General features: G+C 36.1%; 1 protein-coding gene across 4 annotated transcripts in view; it reads left to right on the top strand.

Annotated features, from left to right (window-relative positions):
• Positions 1–9530: 9530 nt before the first annotated feature.
• The window catches only part of Fas3 (fasciclin 3), a 171196-nt gene continuing 169412 nt past the window's right edge, over positions 9531–11314 (top strand). For all 4 annotated transcript variants that reach the window (XM_076132472.1, XM_076132470.1, XM_076132469.1 and 1 more), the window contains exon 1: positions 9531–9774. The gene's annotated coding sequence lies outside the window, so the exon portion shown is untranslated. The remainder of the gene's footprint in view (positions 9775–11314) is intronic.

Genomic DNA, 11314 nt, shown 5'->3' with positions numbered 1-11314 from the left:
GATTATTAAGGTAAGTACAACACTTCTCTAAGGCCACAAATCAAGTCTATAATGAGCAGTTGCCTGCAGAACTGTCCAAGAAACATAAATAATTCTCTATAATTTACACGTAAGATTTATGCAAGTTTGACCGGAAGTCAGGACCGGATCTAAGTGTTAGACACGGATATGTCTCATTAGAAAGATAGGAAGAGAAGTTATTCAACTTGAATCGGAAGGAAATTATATCTACATTATTACGCTTAGTTAAGATTGAACCTGACTGCGTTATGATAATATAACTGCACGTTTGGCGCAATGGTTAACGTGGTCACCTTGCCGCTATAACCGTAGTGCCTCGTGTGGCGGGTTTGAATCCCACCCGGGACAAATATTTGTGTGATGAGCACGAGTATTTGTTCTGAGCCTGGATGTTAATGTATCTATATAAGTATGTATTTAGAAGTATAAGTATGTTTATCAGTTATTTGGTTACCATAGTACAAGCTCTGCTTAGTTTGGAATCAAATGACAGTTTGTTAGTTGTTCAATGATAATTTTGCCGTGAAGAAAAACATCGTGATGAAACCTTGCAAGCCTGAGTTGTTTAACACAGTTATTTTAAAGGGACGCAAAGTACTAACAGTAATTGATCGGCGTTGTAGAAGTTCTTTGTATTTCGCGGAGGAAACTAGTACCTTGTAATTAAGTGCTATTTATTATAGTTTTATCTATATTTCACAAAGAAAAATAAAAAAAATAGCATAAATTAGCACTACATGGCAGAATTCAAGGATAATAAAAAAACATCACAATGAGAACATATAAATCAAAGTCAATAAGTAATTATTAATTCTATAGATGGGTGACCGCAAAGTGGTATCTGAACTGGGCGTCTCCGTGCTTCGGAGGGCACGTAAAAAGTCGGACCCCGTTGTTGTCAATTAAGATAACAGTCGTTAAGCCACGTCAAAGGCCTTCGGGCTTGAACAACTTTGACACTAGGTTGACCACTAACCATACGATAAAAAGAAGATTATTCATAATTAATTAATTGAAGTTTCAATGTTTAAAACATAGATGGCGTTAGTAGCAACCAATATGGCCAAAAGACTTTTTAGTTAACTCGTAATTTTTTAAACTGTGTCAGATAATATTTGTTCGAGCCGGTAATCAAACAGGTATACTCTCGATCAGTCACATACGCCACCGGAACACTTAACGTTAAACCTAATTGCTTGATATCCGAGTATTTTAATTACTAATTAAATTAATTGCTATAAAACATATCCTTTCTTTGCAATTAAAATTGTTCAATTAATATTCTTAACTGTTTTGTTTTAATTTTGGCACGTGACTTTATTTAGAGCAGTTAAATATTGTAAGGAATTAAATGAGCAGAAGTCTTATTTTGGAAGAAAAGGTAATCTGATTTCTCTATTTATTTTTTTTAAAGTTTATTGTTAACCCACATTAATACATATAAAAGAGCCAAAATGTATTCAATGATCCTTTAATGATAATAATAAATATCATTGGACAACTCACACACGGTCATCTGATTCCAAACTAAGCAGGGCTTGTACTATGATGGTATCAAATAACTGATAAACATACTTATATAATTCTAAATACATATTAACCTATCTAGGTAGATATATTTACATTCAGGCTCAAAGATACTCGTGCTAATCGCACAAAAAATTGTTGACAAATAATCCCAAATACATTTTCTCAAACTTTGACTATAGCAGGATGACTAACGCGTCGAACTAAGGTCTTATTTCTCCATCATTCTGAGAGGAGACCCATACCTGGCAGTACTATAGTATTAAATATTAATTTTAGTATAAAACAAAGCTAATCTGACTTAATTCGCAATTAAAACACAATGCGGAAACGCTCTGGTCAAAGTAACCCTAATATTTAACAAGTTGTCTGTCTGTCTGTGGCTGTGGCGGGCTGTCAGTAAGTTTCCTGTGTCAACACTATCAGCGATCGGCTTGTACTCGAGCTGTACGCGATAAATAACTTACTTTCACCTACACTTACTTTATATTACGAGTTATAAGCTGTAGCGGGAGCGGGAGCGGGGGCGTTGAATACCCTTGAAGCAAGGCTTTAATTAAAAGCAGAATAAAAAATTGTACAATCTATAGAGGTATAAGACATACCCTGAAAAGATTGAGGTAGATGAATGTAAATTTCACTATAATAAGTGTCATCATTAACGATTTTAAACTCTCGCGGCTTGTACACACCTTTAATTTTAAATCGCGTTTAAGCGTTGCATTATAATAATGTGTCAAAATGTTACCTAAATTAATTAATTCCATTTCCATTATCAAGCAGTGCACAGTGACCATCTTACTATACTTACTTGCAGCAATAATCACTAACTTAATTCACTTCAGTTGCCATCATAGATAACTTAAACATGTTTTTTAAGTGACGCACAGGTGCATCAAAATATAAAATTCCAAGTTATTTCGCGAATTTGGGAGTAAGGATAATAGATTTCCTTACCTTAGAAAGTACGTCATCACACCGGATTTATAGTTAAGGAAAATAGAGAATAAGTATTAAAAGGTATCTGTGTATTGCTCAAATAAGTGCGCCTTTTACTAGCCAGTTTCAATAAAAGTAACAACTGCTCGCTTTCGCGCCTCGCAATCACATTAAAAAAACAACCCTTATTTAATATATCTCTCTACCTTAACAAAAAAATCAATTATTTCAAAACACCTTCACCTACATCTTGCACCACACACAAAATATCTCGCGAATCGTTCACTTAGCGTCGCGAACTCTCAGCCGTAGTACCTCGCAGTGCCGTCGTGAGAGAACGGCGCTAGTGGGCATTGTTCTAACGCGATTATTTGCTTAAGTCATTCATATCACTGGGAAAAGAGCAGAGGGGGCGATTTCCTAGTAATTCACTATCGACAAATTGTGTAGGAAGAACTGATCAGTGCCACTTCCGTATAAGATAATATTTTACCCATTAATGTCTCACTGCTGGGTTAGGGTCTCATCCCGTAATGAGGGAGGGGTTAGACCTTGAGTTCCACCACGCTGGCCAAGTGCGAGTTGGCGACTTTAAATCAGCTTCTTCTTCTTGTCGTATGGTTAGTGGTCAACCTAGTGTCAAAGTTGTTCAAGCCGCCCGAAGGCCTTTGACGTGGCTTAACGACTGTTATCTTAATTGACAACAACCGGGACCGACTTTTTACGTGTCCTCCGAAGCACGGAGACGCCCAGTTTGAATACTATGTGGTTACCCATCTATGGAACGACCGCGCCAAGGTTTGATTAATCCACAGATCTTTTACCGACCGGTGAACCCAACTGGCTATGGGCGTCTAAAATCAGCTGCTCCTTATGAAATGTTAAAAACACACTTTACCTAATATAGGAATACGACATAGTGATGTCAAAGTTTCGTATTTTCGTTGTGATTAAATGAGTCCCTAATAACATAATATATAATGTTTCAGTGTGTATATAATATATATCAGCTTAGCCTTTTTTCCAAACTTTGTTGGAGTCGGCTTCCAGTCTCACCGGATGCAGCTGGAAACCAGTATTTTACAGTCTTACCGAAGGGTATCGTGTTATAACACGATAAGATGGTCATCCATCCACAGACCAACCTAGGCAAGCATAGTTTAACCTCAGAGATAAATCCGTGCGGCTGTTGTTAACCAATTCATGAGCTCCTCCTAATGAATGCCTAGTATAATGTTTGATACGTAAAACAGTAGCCATAGTACAATACATTAAACATTAAAACAATTTTCCAGCATTACGTCAAAAGTACCGTTACAGGAAGTGAGCAGATAATGGCCGCGGTTTCCTCTGCTCTATGGTACCGTGTCTATGGTTGAGCGGAGACAAGATTGTGTGCACATCAGTGAACATCATCGCTTTACGAATGTAGTACTTAGTACAATATTTTAGTTGACCAATCGGTAGAAATTGCTGTCGTAAAGTCTCGGGTTAGAATCCCGGGTTGTAACACACACGGATTCCAAACTAAGCAGAGCTTGTACTATGGTATCCGAATAACTGATAGACATACTTATATACTTCTAAATACATACTTATATATGCAGATAAAAGACGAAAAAACGGGTATTATTAGTTTCACCCCTATGTCTGTCTGTCTGTAGCATGTTAATATAAATAATAAAAACCCATTACTGTCCCACAGCCCACTGCTGGGCAAGGTTCTCGTCCCGTTATCAGGAAGGGCTTAGGCCTTGAGTCCACCACGCTGGTTGAGTGCGGGTTGGGGACTTTGCATGCCCTCAATAAATGTATTAAACAAATAGGCATGAAAGGTTTCCTTCACGATGTTTTCCTTCACCGCTAGAGCATGTGATAATTATTTCTAATACACACATACTTAACTTCGAAAAGTCATTGGTGTTTTGCCTTTGACCTAATAATCAGCAGTTAGAACACTACCAGCCGCACAATCATTCCACAGCAGCATTTTTAGTAAGAACGACACAATATCCTAAAGCCTCACAAAACTAAAGTAACAAGATTTGTTCATTATGCTTCATCAAAGGGAAACTTTTTTACAAAGTACTTGAATCTGTAGTGAATACAATTCACATAATGTATTATTGTATTCCGATACAAAGAATGTATCTACGTACCTACACACTGACCACTTTCTTTTCGCCTATAATTGTTGTTCGTTATTATTTTCTCATGGATTTGACTAGCAATCAGAATAATACGCAAATATATGTATATTAGGTCGGGGAAAAAGTCTTTTTGCATTATAGTATGTATGAACTTGTAATAAAATCTTTTCTCTACACAAAAAAGCTCGATATTTGGGTGCCTCACGAGCTCGCTGAAAGAAACCTAATGAACCGTGTACTCATTTGTGATTCTTGAAGCCAAAGAGATTGTGTTACAAGTTCATACATACTATAATGCGAAAAGACTTTTTCCCCGACCTAATATATATGTAATTATTGTTCCTTTTTCTAATTTACTGTACAGAAATATTTATTTCTATTATATCATAAATGATGTCTTGCAAAAAGGTCAGGTGACTCGTAACCAGCGGTCCTGTATGACAACATGTATGGATGTAATTAAATAAAATCACGATTTCTTAGGAAGGCAGAGACCAGAGAACGTCACTTGGTACGATCCTTACAAACTTCCCTTGCTTCATTCACATACATACATGTTGTCATACAGGACCGCCGGTTACGAGTAGCACTTGACCTTTTTGCAAGACATCACCGATATGATCTGTGTATGTCTTTCAAAATTATAATTCTGCAAGAATTTTCCCCATTGGCGTAAAATTCTTAAATACATTTATTTTCAAAACAAAACATCGTCAAAATTATAACATCTATTTTTACTCTTTGTCATGTTACCGAGCGTCTACTTAACTTTTTGTGAGTTAGAAAGTTTTGACAAATGATTGGTCTATCAGCCATTTGTGGTTGTCGTGAACCGTAACATAAACAAAATGTTTTGCAACACAATAAACTTGCTTGGCACGTGTTTCCTTGCTGAATTAACAGAGGGTAAGGCCTCCCAATAGGCTTATCAAGTAGAAGTGTGGAGGAACGAGGTGATCGTGTTCCTCCAACACAAAGGGAGGATCTTCTGACCAGGCGAGGTGATCATGCTTGGTGGGCCCCGGCTGCCTGACTGTGCTGTAGTCGGGCACTTGTATATATAGTCAATTGCAGTGCAAACTTCGATAGCGCGATCTAGGACTTATGACGTCAGTCACACTGCGCGTGGTGGTTGGTTGCGCGCTGGTCCCAGTAGATGTCGCTGTATGTAGCGAGCCGCTACAGAAGTAAGTGCAGGACTTTGGCTGATTTCATGGAATTATGGGTTAGGCCTTGAGTCCACCACGCTTAAGAAGTGCGGGTAAAAGACTTTACATGCCTTTATATTGTTAGGCTATTCTTCAACCAATTCAATGAGCAATATGCCAATTAAATAACTGAACAAAGATATGATGAGGGATCTAAAAGATATTTGTTTTGAGTTTGGTAATTTTTTGTAAAGTTCTGTGCGATATTAAGGAAAATTATGATAGAAAGACCAATCCCATATCTTTTGAAGCAATAAATAAATAACTTAAAATTATTTTATGGAGCGAGGCGAGACCTTTTAGAGCACAGTTTGGATTCTACTAAAGAGCCTTGCCGTCTTGCCGATATAAGCTCACTTCACATCGTAATCATTATTTTTTATTGGAGGTATATATTGTGCAATTTATACAGTGCCTAAAAAATACTATACAAACTAGAACAAGTATAAATCCCTACAACTCTATAATCGGTTTTTTTCCGACTTAACCTTAGCTTAGACATAGTCCAAAAATCATGGGCAATATTCCTTTTTACAACAGGCCATAGGAAAAAAAAATACCTTAGGTACTGAAAACGAAGTAGCTGAAAAGAAGCAATAGTTTAGGAACTAAGATAAAAAATGCTGAAGTTTCATTCTCAAAGAGTAATACAACAATATTTTCGCTGACAAATTGACCGTCAGTTAAAACTATCAGACGGATGCTTGACAACAAACAACAAAACGTATTTAACGTCGTATCACTACGTTTGTGTTGCTCTCTCAAGCGTGGACGAGTTAGTTCGTTCACTCGGAATTTACTGGCCGTTTTACTATGTAGGTCAGAAAAACGTGTGTACTTGCGGATCTTAGCAAGGGGGACATGGGGCTAAGGTACTAAGGATCTCTGAAAACCACTTCTTCTCTCTTCGTATGGTTAGTGGTCAACCTAGTGTCAAAGTTGTTCAAGCCGCCCGAAGGCCTTTGACGTGGCTAAACTACTGTTATCTTAATATTGACAATAGGGACCGACTTTTTACGCTGCCCTCCGAAGCACCGAGACGCCCTGTTCAAATACCACTATGCGGTCACCCATCTATGGAATGACCGCGCCAACGGTTGCTTAACTCACCGATCGTTTACCGACCGGTGAGCGCTACTGACTATGGGCGCCTCGAACCGTACTCTATAGAGCACGGAAATAGACACCAATTTAAATATCTATACTAATATTATAAAGCTGAAGAGTTTGTTTGTTTATTTGTTTGTTTGTTTGTTTGAACGCGCTAATCTCAGGAACTACTAATCCGATTTGAAAAATTATTTCATTGTTAGATAGCCCATTTATCGAGGAAGGCTATAGGCTATATATCATCACGCTACGACCAAAAGGAGCAGAGTAGCAATAAAAAATGTTACAAAGACGGGGGAAATTAAGACCCAATCTCTCTTATGTGACGCAAGCGAAGTTGCGCGGGTCAGCTAGTCATTAAATAAACCATTACTGTCCCACTGCTGGTCACGGGTCGCCTCTCATAATGAGAGAGAAGGTACTGTACCTTGAGTCCACCACGCTGACCAGGTACTAGACTTAACAGTTATTTAAATAGAATATCCTCCCGACCGCTTAGCTTGCCTTGTCGCGCACGAATTATCTAAATTATAATTAACAATTCAGTGTATTTCCAAAATAAAGTATGTGTATGAAACAGGTGACGTCAGCTGTATAAGTCTGCGGGTCACTGATGTTCTACATTCTGTATGTTGTATACCTGCAGCCGCGAACCTTGCGTACAACACTCTCTACTAATTTACCAGACTAACTAGAGCAGTCTAACCCCCGGTTTCTGAGGTACATTTAGCGGTAGTTTATCTATTCAATAGCGTTTAAGCTCATATTAACATGACAGTTTGAATAGATAAACTATCGCTAAAAGTACCTCAGAAACCGGGCCTAAATTAGTAACTACAATCTAGTTTATATATTTTGCCCAAACGCCATTAAAAGAAAACTCCAGTACTTTTGTATTTTGCTTCATTTATTTGTTAACAAGCAATTAATCTTCATACGCGACTCGCGGGAATAATCAGAGTAATTGATTAATCTAAGTAAGTTTTATATTATATATTTATTATGTGAAGGAAAACATCGTGAGGAAACCTTGCATGCCTAAAATTTATTTAATACATTTATTGAGGGCTTGCAAAGTCCCCAACCCGCACTTGGCCAGCGTGATGGGCTCAAGGCCTAACCCCTGCCACATTACGGGAGCAGACCATTGCCCAGCAGTGAGACATTAATGGGTTAAATTTATTTATTTTATTTATTTATTATGTATTATTTTTTGGTATATAAGAGGATTATTTAGCAATATACATACATACTATTGATAGTTAGTCCAGGTTCGATTCCTAGACCACTCTTTGAGTTCATATTGGTATTTTTTTGTAAGTTATTTTATTGTAGAAAATTAGCTTAAATCCAAGTTTTCAGAAGTCAAGATTAAAATTTAATTTTAATAACCTCTTGAGTACTTATTAAGTTAGATAACCTATGTAATTTTATTCATTGAAATTATTCATAACTGGCGGTTTATGGGTAATAAACGACTACAACATAACTTTTAAATAATATTTAATCGTAACACTATAATAATATTTTATAGAAAAAACACATTACCCTCCTTTACATCACAAAGTCGGGTAAAAAATGACGTTTCAAATAAAAACCACAAAAAAGGCGGTTATAATATTCAAATTTCGAATCCCATTAAAAAAAAAACCACGGCCAATAGACATTCGAAATTCGAAATAGACAAGAATGTTATAGTTACCTGCGTTCTAAAACCGTATGAAGGAAGAGTTATAATCTTAAATAAAAAAAATACTAGGATACTCTTATTTTCTTTATGGAGTGACCGTTGTTCAAGTCGTGAACCGTGAAGCCGACCATAGCCGAAGGAAGCCGACGCCGCCCGAGTGCCCGATGAAAGTTGTATTTTGGGGTTGTCAAATTATAAATTTGGTAGAACTGGGCGGAATTTTCGGTACGTTTCGACTTAATTCGGTGTGAATTTTTGGTGTGTTTAATGTTTAAATGTGTTAAGGTTTATGTGATAGATGCGTTTTTGAGATATAAGTGCAATTTGGTTTGGTTTATAAGTTATATAGTTTGCAAATATAATGTGAACTGATGATTTTTTAAAAATTAAATGTTAAAGGTATGGTTTGTCATTATAATATGTTTATAATTTTAGTATTTCGCTTTGGTATAAGTAACTTAACAATTAATTTAGTATTGTAATTGATAAATCTTGTTTAAAAAGACATTTGTAACGATCTCCATTAAGCTTTTATCTCTAGTATTATTAAAAGCAGCTTAGAATAAACATGAAAATCTAAAAATATATACAAAAATTAGGCTTTTAAATAAGTGATATTTAAGCCTTATGAATTAACATGAACTCAAAGAATCTATAAAAAGAAATGAGTCAAGAAAAAATTGCGTCAACTCATGAATAACAACTCTCTTTCTAAAACATCAAAACTGGTGCAATATCGTGAAAAGTCAAGGACACACATAAACAAAACATTACGCTGCTCATTAACTTTCTTTTGAAATGATAATAGCAGAATTATTCACTACATAATTTCCCAATGTTCCATTTTGTAATTCCACGCTGGCAACATCGGGCTACTTTTTTTTTCTACAGTCAGTTGCCCTGTGACGTTCGTGTAGTGTGTACATGTCGGTGCGCTCCGCGTTTCGTGGTTACTTTTACGTGGTTTGACACAAAACCGGTTGGAAAGTCCCTAAGGTGTGGCGTAGGCGCGCAGTGCCGCGTTCGACCGTAAAAAAACTCTTGTTACAGTTTCAAAACTACTTTTTTGTGTTTGAAAAATTACTTTTATAGTGTTTTGTGAGTAATCGGATCTGCGCTATCAATCGAGGTAATCATAATACAGATAATATAGACTTTTGTTATCATTCCGTTTCTTAGTAACGTAACTAGATCGTGTAGGTGGAAAAAAGCCGGTTCGTTGGTCGGTTCCTGTTAAAAAAAGTAGTATTTAAAATTGCAACGGATTTTTTCGAACATTGTTTTAAAGTTTTTAGTCAGTGGAATGGAATGTCTTTGTTTAATATGTACGTGATATTTGTAAATTTAGACAACTAATTGAAAAATTAAAACGGAGGATATTTCTAGTTGAATATTTCCGGATTTATAGTTCACGGCTTACAAAAATATCTTATGGGTGTGTCATTTTTTGTCAGCTAAAGAACATTGAACTGGGTTTTTGTAAAGGCTGCTCGATGTTAGCCGTTTTCCGACTACCTACACTGTAAGCCGAGTATGCGTGCAGTGTATCGGCTTACTTGAATTCATTGCTGGGTCAGCTTAGATAATACTGTGTCTTAGAAAGAAAGACATGATAGAAATAGCGGCTTCAAAAAAAGGAAGCCGTGAGTTTCTCGCCGTTTCTTCTCACGGACAACTTTCCCGAAACGGACAAAAATACAATTTAAGACTATTTCAAATACTTTGTACGAAATAAAGGATATTTTGAATTTGAATTAGATGGCTTTAAAATATAAGTGGAAGAGTATATTTGATGTTAAGCATTACATTTAACATCGGGTAAAAAGATGGTTGATCATTTTATTTAACTTAGGTTTCTTAACGCTACTGTTAAGATACATTGTATCTGTTTGTCTGTTTGTAAAAGTTCTCGGTAGAATTCTAATAGGGTAGGTGGTTGGATAAACGAATAAATATTGAACTTTTACTCGTAAAAGGTTCGTCTAAAATGCTCAGGCTATGCAATTCTTAGATTGAAACATTTTATTAGACACTCATTTGATACCAACGGAAATACAAAACTGTGACGTCACTACGTCGTATTTCTATACTAAAATGTTTTTTTGACATTTCATAAAGAGTAGCTGATTTGACTAGCCAATTACCCAATAGTTAAAGCGGGCGGGCGGCGTAAATATAATTTGGTATATTTTTCTAGAACTTCCTAGTATAAGAAGTCCTAGTTTAATAACTTATACCAAAAGTATGACTTTAAGTTATTAAATAAATTATATTATTGATCTAAGGCGAGACTTTTAATTTATTTAGTACTTTAAACTGCTATGTAATTGTAGGTACCTAGTTCTTAGTAAGGAATGTGGTTTATTTCGACACTGCATCCGTCATCAATGCTAATGAAATCTAACTTTATTTTATTGCAAATACCAGTCTTAATGATATTCGTCTTTTTTATAATTTATATTAGATTCTTTACAATAGTAGTCCGGAGTTTGGTAACGTGCCCGGTATATAGGCTCGCCCCCTATTACATGGGTCTAACATTGTAAATGGCGAAACGTGTATAATATGTGTGATATTTTGTCCATGTCTTAATTACTATAAAAATGTAGGCGGGTTTTTGAAATAAAAGGATTATACATTGAGTTCAACACAATGACCAAGGGTTACCA

This window comes from Anticarsia gemmatalis, chromosome 28 (assembly GCF_050436995.1).
Source record: "Anticarsia gemmatalis isolate Benzon Research Colony breed Stoneville strain chromosome 28, ilAntGemm2 primary, whole genome shotgun sequence".
NCBI lineage: Eukaryota > Metazoa > Arthropoda > Insecta > Lepidoptera > Erebidae > Anticarsia > Anticarsia gemmatalis.
Note: the sequence above shows the minus strand (reverse complement) of the source record. Positions and strands in the feature narration are given on the sequence as shown.